General features: G+C 39.8%; 1 protein-coding gene across 1 annotated transcript in view; it reads left to right on the forward strand.

The window, feature by feature from the left end:
• The first annotated feature begins 1,683 nt into the window (after positions 1–1,683).
• DGLUCY (D-glutamate cyclase) overlaps positions 1,684–25,502 on the forward strand; it is a 121,721-nt gene continuing 97,902 nt past the window's right edge. Inside the window, exons 1-2 of the mRNA XM_044659993.1 lie at positions 1,684–2,109; positions 12,045–12,141. The gene's annotated coding sequence lies outside the window, so the exon portion shown is untranslated. The remainder of the gene's footprint in view (positions 2,110–12,044; positions 12,142–25,502) is intronic.

Below are 25,502 nucleotides of genomic sequence, written 5' to 3' on the forward strand. Positions count from 1 at the left end.
TGGATCAAGCCCTGGACTTGGAGTCGGGAAGACATTCAAGTGTGGCTTCAGACACTCACAATGTGACTCTGAGCAAGTCATTTAACCTCTGTTGGCTTTGATTTCCTCAACTGTAAAATGGGGATAATAATAATCCTTACTTCCCAGGGTTGTTATAAGACTCAAATGAGAGAATATTTTTAAGCCCTTAGCACAGCATCTGACACAGAGTAGGCTCTTATGATTGTTCTTCAAAATGTCCCCCAAAAAGGAAATTCTTTCCTGCTCAAAATCTTATGATCCTGTGACTGATTGATTGGAGGTGATGATGGTGGCTAATAATAGCTTTTATTTCTGTAGACCTTTTAAGTTTGCAAAGTTCTTTTCATAAATAATTTCATGTAAGTCTGTAGATATCATTAACATCCCCCTTTAATACATGAGGAAACAGAGACTGAAGTGATTTGCCCATCTAGTGTTACTGCCAGCCAAATCTTCCTGGAGTCAGCCAGCTGATAAACATTTATTATAAGCACTGGGGATTCAAAGAGAGGCAGAGACAATCATTGCAACTCAGAGAACTCACGATCTAATTGGGGAGAAAACATGTATACAAGTTCTGTACAGGATACATTGGAAATAATCACAGAAAGAAGGAACTGGTATTAAGAGGATTGCTGAAACTTCCTATAGAAGGTGTGGTTTTGATAGAGGAGTGGTGTAAATGATGCTGGTCTTGAAACACTTATAAGTTGCATGAAAATATAAATAACTTGGAGGGAATCAGAAAAGGCTTCTTCTAGGAGGGCAAGAGATGGGGAGGGAGGAGAGCCTTTCAGGCATGGAAAACAATCTGTGAAAATGAACAGTCAGGAGATGGAGTGTCTCATTTGAGGACTAGCAAGGAGACCATTGTTACTGGATAGCAGAATACATTGGGGGTGGGAGTGCAAAGTGTGTGTGTGTGTGTGTGTGTGTGTGTGTGTGTGTGTGTGTGTGTGTGTGTGTGTGTGTGTGTTTGATGAGGTAGGAGGGCAGAGGGGGTTAAAGGGAGGAGAGGAGAGAAACAGAGAGAATGACAGACAAAATGATAGAGACAGAGAAAGAGATATGGAGAGAAAGAGAAAGAGACAGACAGAGGGAAACAGAGACAGACAGAGGTGGGGAGAGGGAAGAGGAGGGAAAGAGGTGAGGAGGAGAAAGAGGAGAAGAAGGGAAAGAGGGAAGGAAGGAAAAAGAGACAGACAGAGAAAGAAAGAGAGATTTGGAGGGAAAGAGACAGAGACAGACAGAGGGGAAACAGACAGACAGAGGTGGCAAGAGGGAAGAGGAGGGAAGGAGAAGAGAGGAGGAGAAGGAGGAGGAGAAGAAGAAGTGAAAGAGGGAGGAAAGGAGGGAAAGAAATAAGGTGAAGGAGAAAACTGAGGAAGTGGGGAGGGGGAAGGGAGAGAGACAGAGATGGACAGAGACAGAGAAGAGAGAGAGAGACTAGAGAAACAGAGTGGGGAGAGGGAGGAGGAGGGGAAGAGAAGAGAGGAGGAAAAGGAGACAGGAGAGGGTAGAGAAGGAGGGAAAGGAATAAGAAGGAGGAGGGGGAGGCAGAGACAGAGTCAGAGAGACAGAGAGGGGTGGGGAAAGAGAGGGTGATAGGGACAGAGGAAGAAGGAGGAGGGAGAGGAGAGGGAAGGAGGGAAAGAAATAAGGAAGAGGTGGAAAGGGGGGAGAGAGAGAGACAAACAGAGAAAGACAGACAGAGGAGGAAGAAGAGAGGATCACTGCCAGTAAAAGATGTTAGAACCAGAGCAAAAAAAAAAAAAAAAAGTACCTGTGGTTCTTAGCTACTGGCCAACTGTTCCTTTAAGAATGAAGGCCAGCCAACTACAAGCCCGAGGGAGGCCGAGCTCCTAATCACGGGATCAGAGAAACCTCTTTCTCAGAGAAGGGAGCCATTGTGAGCCAGAGCAGTTAGAGGCTGGGCTTCTCTTGTGGAATTGTAATGCTATATAATACACAGCACGGCCGAAGAAAGCGGGCTCTTATTCCTTTCTGAGTGGAGCGGGCATTCTGCGAGACCCGGGAACAAAGAGGGGACCTGTTTATGAGCCCTAGGCCTGCTGGGCCAAACAAACAGTAAGTCAGAAGGGTAACTAACCGCCCCATTCGGCCTCCTCCCTCTAAAGGAACACCCTGGACTCTGCGGTCCCTCGGGGGCCTCAAAAGCAGAGAGGATCACGGGAGATCCCGTCCCTGTGGGCTAACAGATTCGGGGTGGATTTCAGTGACTCATCTTTCTCTCAGTCACTCCAAATTTAGGCTACATCTTGCATTACAGTTCAGTGAAGCAAGAAGAAGACATTTAAAACATTTCCCTGGGACTCTGGACGCTGGGATAGGCCAGCACCTGTTGGTTCAGAACCTGGCAAAATGGACTTGTTTTGAGATGATCTCTTGTCATTCTCTCTCCCCAGCACCTGGTCTCTCCTCCTCCTTTTTCCCTTTCCTGAGACTCGCCTCGGGGCCAATCCACTAACCTTGCCAGGGCCAGAAGGAAGGTGACAAGTGAAAGAAAGTGAAACTTGTATCTGACAGCAGACACTTGCCATCTTGCCATATGACCACTTAGTAAGCCTTTAATAAACACTGGTTTGACAGAGCAGAGCAAGTTACTTACCCCATCTGTGTGCTTAGAGAAGAAGAGAGTCCAAGGCGATGGCTAACTAAAATGCAGAATGGTCTGTCACCTTGTGTGGCCACTTACCTTCACTAGTCAGTGCCAGGTGAAGTAGGGGGGCAGCTAAGATAATAAAGGAAGGCTTCAGGGGGGCAGGGACTCTCCCTGATGCTCCATACTCCTGCCTGTCCTCTGACCTCAGCTGGATCCAAGAATCCATCAAAGCCTTTACCTGGTACCCACTCAATTCAATCCTATGACATTTAAATCTGGCCCTAGACAGGCCTGAATTTACAGTATAAAGTGGGAGATAATTCAAGGCCTTTTTTTTTATCAGTATTTGATTATGCACAAGAAAAGTTAGGAAATGCAAAAGAAAAATTAGGAATTTGGGGAGATGGAGTCCAAGGGTTCAAGATTCTAATTAATATACTACCCTGTACTTGTAAGCAGGATCCCAAGCTACTAATGTAAGACATGACCAAGGCTGGGTATAGAAGTGATCATAATGACAGTGATGATAAAAAAAAAACCCAATAATAATAATAACTGATATTCATAAAGATTTGTAAAGCTCTTTATCTACTTTATCTTTTCAGAGCCTTATAACCATTTTGTAAAGCAGGTACTATTGATATTATTGTCCTCATTTGAGGCTCAGGACTATTGAGTTCCTTGCCCGACACGACACAGTTAGGTAAGTGTAAAAAAGGCAAGATTTGAATATAGGTCAGCTTGGCTACAGGCCTAGTATTCTATCCACTACTTCATGCTATATCTGAATGTCTCTGACGAATGTCCCATAATTCCAAAATAAAAATAAATAAATAAGTTAAAATAATTCCAAAATAAAAATGAGTTTTGTATTACCTGGCAGCTGATTCAGAAAATGACTCCCAGAGAGGGAAAGAATATGAATCATGTAATCATGGAAAATTTATCAATAAAATAAAAAGAAATAAAAAAAGAAAAGAAAATGACTCTCATATCAGTACTTTTCAGCCTAACAATTCCCTTCCATTCCCTTTTTTCCTTTTCTGAGGTCATATTAGATGCCTACCATGTCTAAGAACTTTTTTTTAAACCCTTACCTTCTATCTTAGAATCATTACAGTTTCAAGGTAGAAGAGTGGTAAGGACTAGGCAATGGAGGTTAAGTGACTTGCCCAGGGTCACACAGTTAGGATGTGTCTGAAGTCAGTTTTGATCCCAGGACCTCTAGGCCAGGCTCTCAAGTCACTGAGCCATCCATCTGGCCCCTCCAGTAGCTTTTTTTTTTTTTTAAACCCTTTCCTTCCGTCTGGGATTCAATACTGTGTATTGGCCCCAAGGCAGAAGAGTGGTAAGGGTAGGCAATGGGTGTCAAGTGACTTGCCCAGGGTCACACAGCTGGGAAGTGACTGAGGCCAGATTTGAACCTAGGACCTCTAGGCCTGGCTCTCAATCCACTGGGCTACCCAGCTCCCCTTCCTCCAGTATCTTTTAAAGAAAATATTCATAATATATTGTGTAGCTTCTGGGTAAACTAAGTCTATACCTTCTTTTTCTTTTCCTCTTTTAATCTGGATACATATTTTCCACCATACTTCTCCATCCTCTGCATGACAACTTTCATAGGGGAATCACCAAGTATTAAATTTAATGTTGCCTTTGGAAAGCATTGTTAAGTTATTCATAGAATTTCTCTGCTTTTCCATCATCTACAAGAGAGATTGGCACATCAACCAGAGTTATCTTTGTGGTAGCCTTTCTGCTTATGCTCAACTTGAAGACCACAAGGCAAGACAACTGAGTGTCCTATGAAATGAAGTTTTGTTTTGCCTTTGGATATATCATTCAGCAAGCATTCATTAAGCACCTACTGAATACCAGGCACTATGATAAGCACTGGTGATATAAAGACAAAAGTGAAAGTTTCATTCACGATAAAATGATCCTTTATTGAGCAAATGTATATATGCTAAGTGCTTTGAAAGTCTTACAGCTTTCTGTAAATGTCAGTTATTATTATTATCTCTCCAAAGAGAATCCACCAACCATCCTTCCACTTATTATTATTTTTTAATCTTTACCTTCTTCAGTCTTAAAATCAATGCTAAGTATTGGTTCCATGGCAGAAGAGCAGTAAGGACTAGGTAATTGAGGTTAAGTGACTTATCCAAAGCCACAGAGCAAGGAAGTGTCTGAGTTCATATTTGAACTCAGGCCTTTCTATCTCCAGGCTTGCCTCTCTATCCACTGAGTCCCCATTTGGTTTCAAGTTTTTTAAACATTCTGTTTTCATTTATTTATTTAAAAAACCCTTTCCTTCCACCTTAGAATCAATACTATGTATTGGTTCCAAGGCAGAAGAGCAGTAAAGGCTAGGCAATGGGAATTAGGTGACTTGTCCAGGGTCAGCTAGCTAGGAAGTATCTGAGGTCATATTTGAACCCAGGACTTCCCATCTCTAGGCCTGGCTCTCAATCCATTGAGCTACCCAGCTGCCCCCTTCTGGTTTCATTTATAAAAAGGAAATTCACATTGATTTGGTTTAGTTCTTCTGAGTCCATCAATTGTCATTGGACAAGAGTCTCAATTAATGTTTATAGATAGTTTATAGTTTAAGACATGACTTCTTTGCCACTTTTCTACTCTTCAGAAATAAAAGGGAGTTTCATGGCACTGAGGGCCATTTTGTATTTTTCACAGTTTCTTTGTTTTTCTTGGCTAGCAAATTCATTAGTTAGGGATTACCCCCTTGAGGATTTGTTTCTCTTCACCTTGACTGGTTGTTGGTCAGTCAACTAATTCTATTTCAAGTATCATACTTAAAACCTTTCCAGCTGGGTTGAGTCTTCTGAAATTTATAATTTGCTGGTAAATCTTCACCAACACTGGCTTATCTCTATGCCAGGATATCAGAGTAAGATTTTGTGGGGTTGTTTCTGAGTCAGATGGCAGAGTCCAATCTATATTATCACCATGTCAGAGCAAAAACCAAAACAATACCAGAATAAAGACTAAAGAGGAAATGAGGACGTGGCATGTAATTAATTTCTAACAACTTTAACCTGTTGATGCCTCCTTCCTTCCCCCAAAAGGCAGCAGTGTTGTATAATAGATATCATCTTGCATTTAGAATTCACATCTTACCTCAAATACTTCCTGGGCAAGTCACTTAATTTCTGTTAGCTTCAATTTCCTCAGTTATAAGATGGGAATGATAACAGCACCCACCTCACAGAATTGTGAGGATTAAATGAGGTAATACATGTCAAATTCTGGCACACAGGAGATGCTTAATAAATGTTTATTTCCTTCCCTTTCCCTACCTCATAAGATTATTGTGAGGATCAAATAAGATGACATATACAGCACTTTGTAAACCTTAATGTAGGGGGCAGCTGGGTAGCTCAGTGGATTGAGAGTCAGGCCTAGAGATGGGAGGTCCTAGGTTCAAATCTGGCCTCAGACACTTCCCAGCTGTGTGACCTTGGGCAAGTCACTTGACCCCCATTGCCTACCCTTACCACTCTTCCACCGAGGAACTAATACATAGAAGTTAAGGGTTTAAAAATATATTTTAAAAAACCTTAATGCATTATATAAATGTTCTCTTTTATTTTTAATTTGTTAAAAAATAGAAAATAAAGAAAAAAAGACTATTACCATTTCCTGTGGAAGTGTAATTGACTTAATGAAAAGGCTAAAAATGTCCAGAAACTACTTTAAGCCTGTTTCATCCTAGACCTCAGTTTCCTTATTCTTAAAATTAGAGGTTTGGATCAAGTGATCTCTAAAATTCTTAAAACATGTCATGGTTGGTGCTCTATCATTCTAGATGCTGTCACCCCTTCTCATGCTAATATGCTAACATTCTAAGTGCTGACTAGGTGGTTCCATGGTACTATAATGATGACTTCATCAGCTAATGTTAAGGCAATACATGTGTCTCTCCATCTTCTGTCATGGTGGAAGGCTACATATATGATCCAATCCTTAATTTCCATCCCATTTGGATTCTTTCCGTGTCTTTAATGAAAGAGTCGTCACTTCCTTGTCCTCCCTATTGGACAATGCCTGTAAGTCCAGATGGACTATTAGCAAGGCCCTACAGATGACCTTTATCCTCAAAACCCAACAAAAATTATTAGTGTAGGAAGAATAACCTTGGATCTCATCATCATGATACGTGTTTCTTTAGAGCATTAAGGTAGGTGATTTTGTTACTTGTTGAGTTGTTTTAGTCATGACAACTCTTTGTGGCCCCATTTTGAGGTTTTTTTGACAAAGATTTATGATTTCCTTTTCAAGCTCATTTTACAGATGAGAAAACTGAGGCAAACAAGGTAAAGTGGCTTGCTCAGGGGCATACTGCTAGTAAGTGTCTGAGGCCAGATTTCAGCTGATAAAAATGGTGGGTCATAAACCTAGTTAATCAATCAATAAGCTTTTATTAAATGATTATAACATGTCAGGCACTATGTTAAATGCTAGAAAAAAAAGGAAGCTGATGCTCTCAAAGAGTTTACACTCTAAAGGGGAAGACATATAAAGTGTTTTGCCAACTTAAAAGTGCAATTTTGTGATGACGATGAGGATGATGATAATGACGATGACATGTTTGCAATCAACAGATATCACTGTCTGGGAAGGTTTAAAGGTTTAAGATGGATAGCAAAAAAGGAGAGGCATATCCTCATTTCTCTGGTTCCCACCTTTGCAATTTGAGGTCATAACTACTCTCCCCAAACTATATCTTTCTCCTTCTACTAGACGGAGCCACTCTTCTCTCCATTGGATGTACTGTAGGGAAAAGACTGGAAAGGAGAGACAGGATAGCTCACATGTAACTCTTTTCCTCACCAGACCATCATGACTATCCAACTTATGGAGCTTTTAGCCTGAGGAGCAAAAAAATAAAAAATAATAAATTCTATCAACTGTAAATTCTCCTTTTGAGAAGTTTATGAAAAGTTAACAAATTTGTTATCAAGAGTTATTAATAATCAAAATCCGTAAAACTTTCTGTTATTGAACAGAGTCCCCCAAACTAGCCATTTTAGACAAAGGGGTCAGGTCTGTCTTCTTCTTTCTGTACTAATCTGAGCTATTCATTGGCCCTCTCCATTACAATACCCTATTTAAAATCAAGACTAAATAGATGACTTAATATTTATGATTGATGGTAGCTTTATGAAATATAAAAAACCAGGAATTAGGGACAGCTTAAAGAAAAAAGAGAATTCCTGTAGAAAATGACGGCAAGCAGAGGCAAAAGGCAGGAAATTAAACATTTCTTGTCCTTTCTCTAATTCAAGTTCCAATCTGTTCTAGCCATACCTTCCTTAGGCAATTGTTGCTTAGTTGGTTTTTGTTTGTTGATTGTTTTTTTCAGTCATGTTTGACTCTTCCTGTCTTCTTTTGGGGTTTTCTTGACAAAGATACCTGGAACAGTTTGCCATTTTCTACTCCCACTCATTTTACAGATGAGGAAACTGAGGTAAATAGGGTTAAGTGATTGCCCAGAGTTACCTAGCTATTAAATATCTGAGGCTAGATTTGAACTCAGGTCTTCATGACTCCAGGCCTAGTAGTAACTACTGCACGACCTAGCTGCTCTCTACTTAGTTCACCTATAGAGTTTGTTTGAAGAATGTTGTTTCCTTATGAGTTGTATGAGATTATAATTCTATTTAACTAAGTTCATTCATCTTTTATGACATTGAAATATAGGATTATGGATCCGTCTTTTCTTTTACTTTTATGACCTAGGAGGAGGAGTAAAGATTGCTATATGTAAAAGAATTATTTCTCTGACCCACTCATATATATATATATGTGTGTATATATATACATACATACATTTTTTTTTGCCTTTAAGAGGCCTTGTCAGAATCCTCATGATTATTCTGAGGCCCAAACCTATAATAATAATAATAATAATAATAATAATACAACCTAGGTTTTTACCTCCATAATTTCTGCATTGTTGTTATAAATTATATTTGGTAGCAGTTACCCACCATATGAACTCAGAGAGGAGATATTTCTTCCAGAACACCAACATGACTAAATCACAGAGTGAGAGGAAAAAGGTAAAAAGATAGGAAAGATATCCTGAAAAGATAATAAGGAACCCTTTAAAGCTCTTTAAATGCAAATAAAAAACCCCACAAACCTCAAACCCCAAAAGGGTATCTCATATTTAATCCTAGGAGTAATAGGAAGCCGGGGTACTAAGGTAGATGGCTCCTTTTTTGGGGTACTCTGAAAGTCCTTAATTTTATGAACTCACCTTTTTCTAAAGTTTTAAGATTTGCACTGTTAGATTCTTACCATGTGTTGTTATTCTGACTCTTCTCTATCTCACACCCCACATCCAATCTGTTGCCACAGTTTGTCAATTTTACCCTTCCAGTATCTCTCAAATTGGCCTTTTTCTCTCCTCTGAAACTGCCACCATCCTAGTACAGGCCCTCATCATGTCACCCTTGGACTATTGCACTAACCTACTGGTGGGTCTGCCAGTCACAAATCTTTCCCCACTCCAGTTCATTCAGCCACCTAAGTGATTTTCCTAAAGCTGATCTAACAATATCATTATTCCTCTGCTCAGTAAACTCTTGTGGCTCCCTGTTGCCGCCAGGATGAAGTGCAAAACAAAATAATCGGTTTGGCATTCAAAGCCCCTCATAATACAGCCCCCTCCTCCATTCCCAGTCTCCTTAAACCTTACTTCAGAACATGTACTGGTCACTCCCGTGGCACTGGCCTTTTAGCTGTTCTACCAATAAGATACTCCATTCACTTTGTACCCTTTGAGTAGTAACCCAGTTGCTAGCTCCCTATTATTTCTGGGAACAAATATGGGCTACTGTTTTGGGATTTGAGATTGTGTTTTGTTTATTTGAATTTAAAGAGCTTCACAACTTGGTTTCTTAATTTCTTTTCAGAATATCTTTATTATCTTTTTACCTCTAGGTATTTTCTCTGGCCATCCTCCATATGTCTCTTCTCTGCTCTTTTTACTGACTTCTCTGGCTTCCTTTAAGAACCCCAAAACTAAAATCCTATCTTTTATAGGAAGTCTTCCATAACCCCTCTTAATTCTAGTGCTTTCTCTGTGTTAATTATTGCCTCTTTATTCTTGCTTGTAATCTCCCCTGTAAATTCTTTGAAGGCAGAGACTATATTTTATCCCTTTTTCAATATCCAGTGCTTAGCACAGTGTCTGATTCATAATAAGTGCTTAACAAATTGGTTGGCTGATTGATCGATCTCTCTTTCTAGAGATGACCAAAATGAGGCTCAGAAGTTTGGGACCTCAGAGGACTCTCTAGGCTATGGTTAGCAAGCTCTTCCTTTATCTCACCCAGAAGCAGGCAACTTGTACCACTTCCTGGCCACCTCTAAACCATACCATCAGGTTCACAGACCATCCTCTATCCCCTTTCCAAGTCATGCTCCCATCTATGTGTTGTCTTCCCCTATTAGGATGTGGACTCCTTGAGCACAAAGATTACTATGTTTGCTTATATTTATATCTCCAGCATTTATTACAGGGTCTGGCACACAGTAGGAGTTTTAATAATTTTAAATTTTAAAATTAAATAAATTAATTTTATTTATATATATCATTTATATATAATGAATTAACAAAATCTAAAAAGTTAAATCTAAAAATAAATAACTTTTTAAAATTTAACTCAGAGAGTTTCAAGTGACTTGTCTAGAGGTATCAAAGTGGTCAGCATTAGAGTCTGCACCGAGTTCTCCTGGTGCTTTTCTCCTTAATGAATAAGCAAGTGAAAGGAAATGGAGCAAATATGTACTATAATGGGAGAAAGGAGATACTATAGAATGCAGCTTTACCACCACCCCTTCTCCTTCTCCCAGCACTTGGATCATTTGTGTATTTTCTTTGAGTTTAGGTGATCCTTTGGGAATTCAGGTAAGTTTTTCTGGCAGGAGTTAAGAGTAGAATTGTAGGGTAATTGCTGCTTACTTGATGGCAGAAGAGAGAAGCAACAAAGAACTCCAATCTTTCTCAAGCACATATTCAGGACTGCCTGCAGTTCTCCCAAAGTGGTAATTCATAGAACAAAGGTTAATTAAGCAACTATTATGTGCCAGGCATTGTGCTAAGAGCTGGGGAAGGATACAAAGGAATTCTGCCAAAGTTGTGAGAGCTAAGATGCTGGGAGCCCCCTGGAATTGATGTCTTGTCCAAACTCAAGCTGCTTCTTAAAGCTTAGTCTTTTTTTTTTTAATTACAGGGCTTGTGTGCCTCCCCCCAATTGGCACTAATGCCAGTTTGGTAGAACTACCCTGGTCTCACTTTTCTTTCTTATGAAGAGAGCTAATAAATGGATCTGGGTTATCCTATAATCTCTAAAAGCTTTGGGGGAAGTTATACCTAAAATGTAAGGAATAACTTTAATTTTATTTTTAAAATGTGCTGTCAATCGTCCAATATATCTTCCTCCTTATTCCCTGACTCCCTTCCTTAAAAAATGGGCCCAAGTCATTGCTCGAGCCACACAGATCTGGAAATATTATTATTTGAAAGACAAATACACCAAGAAAAATGCTGTGGTACCTGCCATCTAAAACTAGTGAATCAGAGAACAAGTAAATAAGTTTAGTTCCAAAGAAGGGTCCAGGGACTGTCTGTGATTTTCCAACAGTGGTAAAGAGACTTACTCTAGGCAGGACACATGATGGAAACTTTCCCTTGCCAAATATATTTTCACCATCTCCCTTTTGGGTCCCAGGCAGCTGCCAAAATTTCAGTAGGACAGATCCCCGTCATGCAAGGATAGTATCAGATCACCATCTACCTGTTGCTTTGACCCAAAGAATAGGGCATCTAGGTGGTACATTGGATAAAGTGCCAGGCCATGAGTTGGGAAGACCTCAGTTCAAATCCAACCTCAGACATTTACTAGCTGTGGGACCCTAGGCAAGTCACTTCACCCTATTTGCCATAGTTTCCTTGGCTGTAAAATGAGTTGAAGAAGGAAATGGCAAACTACTCTGGTATTTTTGCCAAGAAAACCCCAAATGGGGTCATTAAGAGCCAGACACAACTAAACAAAAAACAACAATCTACCCAAAGAAGCCAGAAAACGATCACTCTCAGGAAAATGAATGTTTGTCATCTTTAAGCACTGTCATCCTGGGCATCTGAGAAGATACGGGGCAATTTCTTAATGCCCTTTTTAGGGATGCATACCCCTTAATGGCCTACAATCTCTGAAATCATAAAGCTCCTTGAGAGTAGGGACTACATCATTCTTCTCTTTGTATCTCTCGTACCTAACATTGAGCCTTGTATACATGAGGTGCTTGTAAGATCATGGAACTTAGAGCTACAAAGGACCTTATTGATAATGAATTCCTCATCTAGGTGGCATGGCAAATCAAAAAAATTAGAGGATTGGATGGAGACAAGAGAACCTGAATTCAAATCTCCAGTCAGACATTTACTACCCATATGACCCTAGGTAAGTCACTTCACACCTGCTCCGCCTTAGTTTCCTAGGCTGTAACATGGGAGATAATAATAGCACCTACCTCCCAGAGGCTTTGGCATTTAGGTGGCACAGTGCTGGGCCAGGAGTCAGGAAGACTCATCTTCATGAACTCAAATCTGGCCCCCCATACTTACTAGTTGTGCAATCCTGTCAAGTTAAGCAAGTCAATTAACCCTGTTTGCCTCAGTTTCCTTATCTGTAAAATGAGCTAGAGAAGGAAATGACAAACTATTCCAGTATCTTTGCCAAGAAAACCCCAAAAAGGGTTAGACAGAGTCAGACACGATTAAACAACACGGGAGCTCTGTGAGAATCAAATAAAATAGCATATGTAACATATTTTACAAAGTTTAAAGCTCTCTATAAATGCTGGCTATATATGAAAACTGATCTGGGTTTGGAACAAGAGCTACAAATAGAAAGAGTTCAACAGTTTTTATCCTGAAGGAACATATGCCCTAATGGGGAAAGAACTCAAAAATATACAAGTATATATAGAGCAAATACAAATAAAATCAAGGTCATTAAATACGAGGTATTAATGATGGAGGGCACCAGCATTTGGAACAATGAAGAAAAGAGACCATTTAGAAGGAAATGTTTCAGATGAATCTTAAAGAATGAGAAAGCTGTTATGAGATGGAAAAAAGAGGAGCGTTGAAGTTCATGCCCAGTGAAATGATTCCCTCCAAGCAGGCACCTATGCAACATTTAAAGAGTAATCAACTCTTTCTGTGTTAAGTAATTGAGACCATTTGAGCGGCACAAACTCTAAGAGAACCTGCCAAGTCTATCATTTTTGACAAAGAAATTAAATAAAATCAGTACGTTTGAACCAAAAAAAAAAAAGTAAGAAAACTGAGGCTAAAATGAGAAGGCAAATGATCATAGGATCAGACATAAAGCTGGAAGGAACCTTAGAAACCACCTCTTCCAACTCATTTTACAAATGAAGAAACTGAGGGCCAAGGGGAGTAAGTAATTTCCCTACGGTCACTCAAATAGGCAAGTGCCAGAACCCAGGTCTACTGCCTCTAGATCCAGTGCCCTTTCTATTGTGCCAAGGTCACAAGGATTCAAACCCAAGACTTCTCATTTAGGACTCTTTGGGGGACAACTGGGGAGCTGAGTGGATTGAGAGCCAAGCCCAGAGACTGGAGGTCCTACGTTCAAATGTGACCTCAGATACTGTTATGATGCTGGTTAAGTCACTTAACCCCAATTGCTTAGCCCTTACTGCTCTTCTGCCTTGGAACCAATACTTAGTATTGCTTCCAAGTCAGAAAATAAGAGTTTAAAAAAACTTTCCACGTAGTTAATAAATGTTTACTAAATAATCGAGGTCCAGAATCGAGATCATTTCAATAACTTAAGTGGGGAATCTCTGACATTTCCCCAAAACTCTGGTTGTTTAGAAAATAGGTCAGAGTGCCCCTCCATCAGTCAGTCAAGAGTGCTTGCTGTGTATCCATTGAAGAGGTGCACAAAAAGGAAAATAATATCCTTTCTCTTGAAAATCTCATAGCCAACTTAGGAAAGCTGAACATTCCCATATGAAATAATAATAATAACTTACATTTCTAAAGTGCATTAAAACTTAATCATCATTTTTCATTGTAATAAATTTGAAATGTAGGCATTGTTAGTGCCCATTTTAAGGATGAGGAAATTGAGGCTTAAAAAAATTTTTTTACGGCTTCCCAATTAGTATCAAAACTAAGTTTTGAAGTCACATTTCCTGACAAGACAAATATTCTTGCTATGATGGTTGTTATTTGTCCTTTATTTTTTTTTTAAAAACCCTTACCTTCCGTCTTGGAATCAATACTGTGTATTGGTTCCAAGGCAGAAGAGTGGTAAGGGTGGGCAATGGGGGTCAAGTGACTTGCCCAGGGTCACACAGTGTCCTTTATTTTTTGATAAGGACCAATGATATCATGGGGTGATATCTTCACTTGTGCATGAACTGGATTTAAGTGAGACAGAGTTGCACAAAGCTGTCAGCCTTTCCCAGATTGGATATTGGAGACCAGACAAAAAGTAAAAATGCCTGGGGATGCAGTGGATGACTTTGGCGTCTTCAATGTCTGATCAAGATCTAAGCATGGTATCTTGCCATGATACTATATTATAAGATATGGATTAAGCTTTGTGCCATATTAGTTAGAAGGTTTGCTGTGAAATCATCAAGAAATGAGTTTAAACCCTACCTCCAGATACACATTGATTGGGCAATTACTTAACCTCTTAATGACTCAAGCAACTCTAAGTCTGGAAGTAACAATATTATGCACCCAAGAAATCACTCCTCCAAACCAAGGGGGAAAAAAAGAACCTTTCAAAAGAAATGCCTGCCAGTAAAACATTGCAAGCATGCCCTGCATAATGCAAACTTGTTGTGCAACAACATCATTAAGGTTTTATAGCTAAATCCCACTGTAGTATTCAAGTGCAAAAGCAGATGGGTACGTGAGTCCCCCCCCAGTTCTAACTGCCCCAAACATCTTGATTTACTATTGCCAGGAACTGTACTGCAGGAGCATAAACATTGTTTTGGAAATAACTTCCACTTGTAATGCTGCTTCACTATTCTTGTGGAAACAGATTCATGTTTTCAGATGGGCCAGGTCTGTGATAAAGTATAAATTGGTGACATTAAAGTGTTGAAAGGTCTCAGAGTAGAGGAGGTAAAACAGAGTTGGTGGGCTTTGTTTTATGGTGTTCTTTTCAGGGTTGTTGTTGTCTCTTATTTTTATATTACAGCAGTTGGGTCCATTAGTTCCACTCTCTCTATCCCCCACTGAATTCTCTCTTGGAACAAAGAAAAACAAGTAACCAAAATAAACAAATTCAGTAATTCAATCTAAATTAGGGAAATGTTTAAAGCATACAGATGCAAGAACTATCACAGGATCCTAGATTTAGGGCTGGAAGGGACCTTAGCAGTCATCCTGGTCCCCTACTTCATTCATCCAACTCAGATCTTCTGAATCCCAAACCATTGGTTTTTTTCTATTTTATCACCACACTTGCCTCCAAAACATGTTTCTTTGTAGATCTGGAACCCCCAATTTTTAGTTAATAGCCATATATGCTAGCCAGTTATACCACAGAGACCAGATGAGAATGAATAGATGGTGTACAGATGATAATTAGTAGATCAATGTGGCTAGACCAGCAGAGGCTTGCTCTCCCCACAAGGAAGTAGTGTAACATAATGAGGGGCAGCTAGGTAGTACAGTGGACCAGGAATTAGGAAGACTTATTTTCCCCGGTTCAAATCTGCCCTCAGACACTTACTAGCTAGATGATCTTGGGTAAGTCACTTAACCCTGTTTGACTCAGTTTCCTCATCTGTAAAATGAACTGGAGAAGGAAATGGCAAACAGAATCTTTACCAAGAAAATCCTAAATGAGGTCTCAAAGAATCAGACACAACTGAACAGGAATAACAACATGATATAATAGTATATTATAATTATATAATGATATAATAATAGGATATTGGACCGCTACTTTTCTCTACTCTGTCACAATGCCTCCCAGTGGCAGTGGTGCAGTGGATAGAGGGCTGGACCCAAGTCAAGAAGAGCTGACTTAAATCTGACAAGAAGATCAAACCCGACCTCTGATACTTCCTGGCTTTGTCCCCCTGGGCCAATCACTTAACTGCTATTCAACTCCATTTCTGCAACTGTAAAATGGGGCTAATAATACCACCTACCTCACAGCTTGCGAAGAGGATCAAATGAGACAACATCTGTAAAAAGCACTTAGCAGATACTTAATAAATATGTATTCCCTTCCTCCTTCCTAGAATATCATGTGGAGAGAAAAGAATGATTTGTTCTTCTCACGGTGGGATTCCATTAGAGACCCCATTAGAGAATGGAAATCTGCTTAGGGTTTCAAAATAAGACCTCAAGGACATTCTGTTGTGGCCCCAGGTCTAGTGAGTCCAGGCCACTTAGCTCAAGAAAGCAAACCATTGGGCAATCCTACCTCCTCATCTCTGACCTTTAGAAGTCAGAAGAGCCACTCCTATGGACAGTGAAAGATCTGATGAAGCTCATGCCATGTAACTTGGTGCTTTCTGATTGGGTAGACTTTCATGCCTACGCAGGATACTCGGCCCCCAGATCACGGGGTATCTCTCTCGGCCCCCAGATCATGGGGCATCAGACAGAGAGGGGAGGGAGCCTTGGAATCATATAAAATGCTCGTATCTGCACCCATTGCCATTAGGGTGAGTCCCCTTACTCATGAGTAAGAATAAAGTTGGCATCTTCCACCACCCACTCTCTGATTCCAGGTTTGTCATCCTAATTTGAGTGGGTGGTTGTTCTTTTTCAACCCACACAAATACTATCTGGCTTAAATCCTGTTTTAGACACTTACCTGCTATGTTACCTTGGGCAAGTCATTTACTGTCTCAGCAACCCTGGACAAATCACTTAACCCCGTTTGCCTCAGTTTCCTCATCTGTCAAATAAGCTAGAGAAGGAAATGGCAAACTACTATAGTATCTTTGCCAAGAAAACTTCAAATGGGGTCATGAAGAGTCAGATGTGGCTGAAACAAGTGAACAACAACAAAAGTCTCAGTTTTCTCATCCATAAAACAGGCTTTATAGAAGTCCCTGAGAGTTTTTGTAAGGATCCAGTGAGATAACGTCCATAAAGTACATTGTAAATCTTGAAGCACTAGGACACCAATTGTTGCTAGTACTCATACCAATGATAAGTGAGTCCATTGACTTTGAAAAAGGAGTTGAGAACAGCTTTCAAAAGTCAATCTGAGAAACGTGGCTAGCCGGGCTTGCCTCACTTTGCAGCTGTTTACTGCTTGCAGTGGCCTGGAATCCCTGGGAAGACCCGAGAGCCAGCCTGCTGGGTCGTGTATCCTCTGGGCCAGGACCAGTCTGGGAATGGCCTGAGACTCTGGGGACAGTCCCAGATAAGCTCTGTGGCCCAGAAGCTGGCCTGAGCCCCAGGGCTTCAGCTAGGGAGGGAGCGAGCTAGAGCCTATACATGGTCATTTTCACTCCTCTCTTTAACGGGAAAATGAGTATAATTAATATAATAAATGGATTCCTATTTACTTCTGCATTGTAAAAACGAATCCTCAGTTCATCAGATGGAGGGGTTTCCATTTCCATTTAGTAGGCACCAAGGCTTTCTTTATGGTGAAACCTAAAGTAAAACATAATTTTTCCTAAACTATGATGTGGCTAACATCTAAATTCTGGTTAACGGGAATAGCAGGGAAGAAAAATTATTAAGTGGATGAATCGAGCTTCTGTTTATATTGATCATAGCAGGGCAATAGGCACCTTTGCAGAATGCAGATGTAGAACCAGAAGCCACAGCTGGAGGAACCAAGACAAAAATAGGAATAAAGGATAAAGGCCAGGAATAGGAATAGAGGAATCCGAGGAATACGTGGATACCAGAGAGGAAGACAAATTCAGAGACTAGACAAGCAGTCAGAAGCCAAAAAATATTAAAGTATTTTAATAATAAAAACAACAACAATAACTAACACTCACAAAGTGTTTTAAGGTTTGCAAAGCATTTATCTTACCTAATTTTATCCTCACAATAACTCTGAGAGGCAGTTGGTATTTTTATTCCCATTTTACAGGTGAGGAAACTGAGGCAAATAGAAGTTAAGTGACTTCCCCAAGATCATAAACTTGTAATAAATGTCTGAATCCAGATTTGAACTCTGATCTTCCTGACTCTTTAGCCAGAGATTGACCCCTAAGCCTAATACAAACAGACCTCTGACCTGGCCATATACAGCCCCCTAAATCCAGAGTTCTATCCACTGTGCCAGTTCACTAAGAAAAATTTGAAGTACTGAGTCATAGAACAGAATGGTAAACAATTAAGACTATGTAGGAAACATCAGTAACAAGAGGATCCTGAAACTGAGAAGCAAATTGTAAGTTCAGGCTTACTTGGAGTTTGCAGGTGGGAACAAATGAATCATTAGGGGGATATGTTAGAAAAAAAAAATCCTGGTCCTAAGGAGAAGCTAGGCAGCACAGTGGATGGAGGACAAGGTTGGGTTCAAATTTGGCCCCATACAACTTTCTAGCTATGTGACCCTGGGCAAGTCATTTAATCTCAATAGCTTAGACCTTGCCCCATTCCTGCCTTAGAAGGGAAAACAAGGCCGAAAAGTGTTGTTTTTTTTTTTAATACTGGCTCCAGAATTTAATAGTTGAGTGACACCAGTAAAGTTAATTCATTTTTCTGAACTTTAGGATTTCCATTTCCTTATCTATGAAGTGGGGATAACATTTGTATGGCCTACTTCACGGTGTTATATGAATGTGACTAACCATTATTATTGGAAGTAAGAGGAGATTGTGACAATACTCTGTTGAAAGATGAGGATTTTTTTTTTTGTTACGGAAGAATTTATACAAGGAATAAAGGATATTTGGCATTGGGGTCTTCTCCCTGTCCCATCTGTATGTCCTTATAGGAAAACTCTTACTTGTTGCAATAAATTTATGGTCTCATTTTTATACAGTTAGCCAAACCATCATTATGGTTAAGAGAAAATGCAGACCTCCGCCCTGCCCCGTCCATTCCATTCCTCTTGCCCCTGCGTGTTTGGTGGTAGGGTGGGTAGAGTGCTAGCCCTGAAGCTAGGAAGACTCGCCTTTCTGAGTTCAAATCTGGCCTCAGACACTAGCTACAAGACATCAGGTAAATCACTCAGTTCCTCATCTATAAAACGAGCTGGAGAAGGAAACAGCAAACCACTCCAGTATCTTTGCCAAGAAAACCCCAAATGGGGTCACAAATAGTCAGACACGACTGAACAATAACAACTACAGAGACAAAGGAAGGGTGGTTTGAATTCTCTGCAGGGGATGACGTGGATCACTTAGAATCTCTGCAGTAATACATTGGTGCCATCGATTCTCAGGCCACATCAAAAAATGACAGGTCTTGTATCTTTTTAATTTTAGTATTAAAAACAAAACACAATGGAGAAAAATCTAGAACCTCCTCTCTGAAAGGGTACATGAGAACCGTTCTCAAGTCCAATAACAACCGTAAAAGGAGAAAGGGAACTAAGGAAAAGTGATATTCCCCCTCCCCTTTTCTTTTCTTTTATGTTCTGTTTTTAGCCTGTGTTTTTCAGAGTGAGTAGGTACCATGGTGATAGGTGCCATAGAAATAGATAGATAGATAGCACAGTTTAAGCACAAAGACTGAGCTGATGATCTGTTCCCATGGAGATGTACTGACAGTGGGTTGGGAGAGGCTCAGGGACGTTGCTTTTTCTCCCTCACAGGAAGGCATGTCAGAAAACTCCAGGAATGGCCAATTTGGTCCTTGGACCTGTAAAGAAATTGCAGTGTTCTGTGGACAAAGTGCTGGCCTTGGGTCAGGTAGATCTGGGTTCTAATCTTGCCTCTGATACTTACTATCCCTGTGATACTTGACAAGTCGGTTAGCTTTGAGCTTCAGTTTCTTTCTCTATAAATAGTGAAAATAAAACCTTTATTATTTATCTTATGAGCTTCTAAGTGGTTCAGTGGATAGCATGCCAGACCTGGAGTCAGGAAGAATCACACATCTTCCTGAGTTCAAATCTGGCCTCAGATACTTATTAGCTGTGTGACCTTGGGCAAATTACTTAACCCTGTTTGTCTCCTTTTTCTCATCTGTAAAATGAAGTTGGAGAAGGAAATGTCAAACCACTTTAGTATGTTTGCCAAGAAAACCCTAAATGGCATCACAAAGAGTTGACACCACTGAAAAATGACTAAACAACATCTACCTTATAGGACTGGTATAAAGTTCAAATGAGAGAGTTCCTGGAAAGTGTTCTCCAAACCTTGAAACACCATATAATTCTTACCTATCATTATATTGGTGACTATTCAAACATTATGTCCAGCACAATGAACCCCTTTCCCATTTCTTCTCTCTGCAATCCAACCTACAAATGCTTAATGCTTAGCTCAGATTGTACCCACTCCCTGATCAAAATTGCCCAGTGTTTCTCTTATTGCTTCTTGGATAAAGTCCAAACTTCTCAGCCTAGCCTTCAAAGCCTTCCATTACCATCCTCCCTTTGCAGTCCCATCTTACCCTGCTCCCCTCCATGTGCCTGCCCTTTGCTTTGGCCAAAGTGGATGGCTTCTGGTTCCTTCAACATGCTTACGTTTACTGAAACTGTTGTCTCGCCTGGAACATCAGTTCTTTTCCATCTGTTGAAATCCTTCATCAAGACCTAGTTCAAATTTCATTTGCTCCCTGAAACCTCCCTTGAGCCTTCTAACCTGGAAGTAAGCCCCCTATCCTTTGAACTCCTATAGCAATTTATTTATAACTTCCTTATAGGTCATAGGATCTTTTCTCAGTCCTCATCCTTCTTGACCTTGCCACAGTTTTTGTCATCCCCTCTGTCTGAATAATCTCTTTTTCCTTGGCTTCATTGGCATTGTTCTCTCTTCTTACTTGTCAGACTACTACTCAATCTCCTTTATTGGATTACCAGGAAGGTCAGTAAATGAAAGCACAGAAGGCACAGTGGATGGAGCCCTGGGCCTAGTCAGGAAGTTTTGAGTTCAAATCCAGCCTCAAATATTTACTAGGTGTGTCACCCTGAGCAACTCATTTAACTCTCTTTGCCTCAAATTTTTACTGTAAAGTGAAGGGGATGATAATAGCACCTAGCACTAAGGATTGTCATAAGATTCAAATGAGATATCATATTTGTTTTTAAAAATTAAAGCATTGAGCATATTGCCTGGCATAGAGTAAGTCCTATATAAATTCTTATTCCCTTCTCTCTTTCTCTCTTCTTTTAAAGTTTAGCTTGGTTGTTCCTTTTCTGTGACATTTTCTCTGATCCTTCCAGTTGTAAGTTCTTATTCTTTCTCTACATTCCCTCATATTAACTTATCTGTAGTCATGTTATATCCCTCTCCCCCCCGAAGGTAAAATCTTTAGTGAAAAAACAATTTCTTGTTTTGCTTTTTTTTTTTGGGGGGGGGGGTCTTCGTATCCCTATCTCTGAGCACCATGGTTCCTAATTACTGAGTGCCTAAAAATATTTGGGGCAGTGAGGTGATGCAGTGGATAGAGTGCTGGGCCTAATGTCAAGAAGATTCTTCTTTATTGGTTCAAATATAGCTTTGGATACTTACTAGCTGTGCAACCCTGGACAAGTTACTTAACCCTATTTACCTCAGTTTCTTCATCTGTAAAATGAGCTGGAAAATGAAACTGCAAACTACTCCAGTTTCTTTGCCAAGAAAACTCCAAATGGGGTCATGAAAAGTAGACATAACTGAACAATAACAAAAAGATTCATTCAAATTAAATTAATATTATAATAAATGTTCATTTGAATTAAACCAATCTTATAAGTCTTCCTTGCATTACAACATTTGTATAGTTAAGTATATATCTTATCCCCACAGTAGACTATTAGCTTTTTGAGGCTAAAACAATTTCTGTGTCCTATTTCTGTTTTAGCCTCTATAGCCCCAGAGTAGTTCAATACATAGGGAATACTAATATTTGTTCTTTGGATGAGTTCATTTCTATGGTTATCATTACCCATTCAGTATTATCTGACATTATAATTACTTGTGTGTGCATAAAAAAACTCATAGAATATTTTCAAATGGTATATCATATATTTAACCAGAGACAAAAAAATAAACATACAAAATAAAAAATAGGTTCATTCAAAAAGTATTTGCTATGTGTAGTTTAGCTAATTGGAAGCCAGCCTCAAAGCTATGAAGACCTGGGTTCAATTTCTGCCACCCATACAGATTGGCCTTGTGACCCTAGACAAGCCATTAATTTATCATTGTTCTAAGAGGCTCTTTAATACAAGTTGCAGAGAAGGGGCCAACTATCATTGGTAAGAGGGAGCTTCATCCCTGGGCTTTCCAGATACCAGTGAAAACTCAAGTATAGTCCTTCTCTTCCCCCATGCTTTTTGACCTATAAATGCTAGGTACTGTGGTAAGTTCTGGGGAACAATTAATGGGGGTCATGAAAAGACTAATTATTAGGCCCCTACCCTGTGTCAGGGACTCGAAGAGACAAAGACAAAAATGAAACAGTTCCTGCCCTCAAGTAGTTTACTTTGTAATAGAGAAGGTAACAATATGAATTTTATAGCTATATACAAAAACATATAACTGACCTCTTACAAAGTAACCACGGATGCATTAATAGCTGGGGGGATCAAAAAAGCCTACATGTACAGGATAGTATAGGAAGTGGTCTTTGAAGGAAACCAGGGATTCCAAGGTGTGAGGGAATGCACATTTCTTTCTTAGATTTCAGATTAGGTTTCCTAGGATCATGGGATAGAGTTGGCAGCAAAGGTATACTGAGAAATGGCTCTCTGAAAAAAAAAAACACCACAAAAAACATATATAGGATTCTGTAGGAATTATTATAGGATACATCTTTAAGTTTAATCATCATCATTAATATTTTCATCATTGATATCATATTGATGATACTCTTGAAAGTTGAGACAATCAAGAAGACAGTAAATCAAGCCCTGAGTTGCAGTGTTTGCTATTTTTCAAGGTGTAAATGGTTACACTAAAAATTTATCAATTGGCTCTTGCTAGCACGCAGGAGCACATTCTGGTATACTATTGGCTGGAAGGGACCTTTGTTATTGTTTAGTCAAGTCCCATTCCTCATGGGGCCATGGACTTGTCCATGGTGTTTTCTTGCCAAAGATCCTGGAGTGTTTTGCCATTTCCTTCTCCAGAGTGTCCCTATTTTACATATGAGGACCTGAAGCAAACTGGAGTTAAGTGGCTTGCCTGGGGTCATCCAGCTAGTAAGTGTCTGTCTGAGGTCATACTTGAACTCAGATCTTCCTGATTCCAGGTCCAGGACTCTACCTACTGCACTAACTAGCTGTCCCAGAAGGGACTTTAGGGGTTATATAGTTTGCCTTTTAAAACATGCAATGTTTAATTGATCATAAGGTCATAGATTTAAAGTGGAACAAAGATTTTGGAGGTCATAAACAGACCAACTTCCTCCTTTTACAGATGAGGAATTGTGCCTCAGGGAAATTAAGTGCCTGGTCCATGGTCACTTACATATAGTAGAGCTGGGATTTGAACCCAGGTCCTGTGACTTCAAATTTCAGTGCTGTGTCCACTGTGCCATATTGCCTCTAATTATTAAGTCCACCTAATTTTAACACTGGTGTAAATGTCTCTGTGTATGAGTAAATATTTTCCCATTACCATATAGCTCATTTAAGAGCTGGATTTGTACTGCCTTTAAACATCAATATAGTTCCTGTCCACTGGAGTTGATCTTTACAGTTCCAAGTTTCCCATAAAAGAGGCAGACTTGACCTTTGATGCTTAAAGCAAAAGTCCAATGTGTTTAAACTCCTATAAAAGAAGAACTCTGATTTACCTTGAGACACCTGGGTGTACAAAGAAGGGTTCAATGGAAGAAGGAGCAAGAATAAATGGCGACCATAGTCACCAGAGATACAATGATATAGCCAGCTCTCTGGAGAGAACTAGACATAGCTGTGATTTATCCTGAAGTCACATATCTGGGATAACATATCAGATAGAACAGGGAAATTTGGACTTCCAATAAGATAATCAATAGGCTGGGGCAGGAAGAAGAACTGAATTCTATGAGAGAAAGTCTTCCTGACCTAAAGCTTAAGTTATTCCAGGCTCTTGGCAGTTCTCTTCTTATCCTATAAAACCGGGCTGCTCAGTAATACAAATAAGGATCAGGTGTTTTATGGGAAGGAGGGCAAGGACTTGATCAGGTGTGTCTGATTTTCTTTTCTACCTCTGATGTTACAAATGAGTAAATACATCATGGGGAGTATAAGTTTTTGGCATAGAGGGTTCTGGGCAGGAGGAGAGGACATGTCTAGAACAGAGGCAGCCTGTGGTACACAGGACTTAAGACTCTTAAAGAGACCCCTTCAAAAGAGATTTTTGGGCTACCACAAGGACCCAAGATACAAATCTGATGCTATAGAATTAAATTAAAAAGAAGCGTTTTTACTTCAGTCTCCCATTGTTGCTACCAGTTCTGTCTCTTTGTGACCCCATTTGGAGTTTTCTTGGCAAAGATACAGGAATAGTTTGCTATTTCCTTCTCCAGCTCATCTGACAGATGAGGAAACTAAGACAAATAGGGTTAAATCACTTGCCCAGGGATCACATAGCTAGTAAGTATTCGAGGGCAGATTTGGACTCCAGAAGATGAATTTTCTGACTCCAGGTCTAGCGGTCTATCTACTGTGCCACCTTACTGCCCTCAGTCTCCCAACAGTATTAAAAAGTTTCAGTGACATGTATATGTATTTCCTTCTGAATCTTGTTTATTTTGCTGAATTATGAGTACCTTAAGAGCAAGAATTAAATTTCTGATGTAATTTCCTATGGAAACAAAAATTTAGTCCTCTGGATGTAATCCATGCTCTGTTAGTGCCATATTCTTATTCATTGATTAAACATCTTAATTAACAGATTAACAAAACCTGTGTGCTTTAAGTAAGAAGCATTCAATGCCAGAGCTAGAAGGGACCTGAGAGCTCCTCTGGTGCTTCTCCTTTATCTTAACAGTTGAGGACATTGAAACCCCAGAGAAGTGACTTATTCTAGGTCACTGAATGAGCTCATGACAAAGCTAGTTCTAGAACCCAGGTTCTCAGACTTCTTTTAGCCCAGAGCAAGAGGTTCCCTGTAGCTGCTCGTCTGCTAAATGGGTTACCAATGAACAAAGATAATATCACTTACTACCATGGCAAGAACTCTTGTCCAACCATGGGAATGAGCATCCTCATGCCTCGTGCCCCTCATAAACACATGTATATTGGCCAGACAGCTCGTTTGAACTGTCTGTGACCCTCACACAGGGTTTTAAGTTACTTCCCAAATGTGCTGTTGCATCAGGTGCCCTGATAGGATCCATGTAATTTCTGACCCCATCTACCTTACCCCTAGTATGTACATGGAAAAGACAACTGATTGCTTGTCTTGATACCACAGATATTTCTGGGAAAAGACCTTCCCTCTACCCCTACCCCTAGACTGAATCTTCTCTAGAGACAACTAAAAGCAATTGAGCCTGAATCGTTGAAAGAGCTGACGTTTAGGTGTGGAAAGCTAGGAGGAGGAGGAGGAGGTTTTGGAGAGAAAAGTAATGAATTCCATTTCAAGCATGTTGAATGGTAAGATTTAAATAAATATCAATAACTCCAAGTATTAATTTTATAAAGTTTATTAATAATCACTTGAAGTAGAAGAAATTTTAAAAAGAGAG

Source organism: Gracilinanus agilis, chromosome 2, assembly GCF_016433145.1.
Source record: "Gracilinanus agilis isolate LMUSP501 chromosome 2, AgileGrace, whole genome shotgun sequence".
Taxonomy (NCBI): Eukaryota; Metazoa; Chordata; class Mammalia; order Didelphimorphia; family Didelphidae; genus Gracilinanus; species Gracilinanus agilis.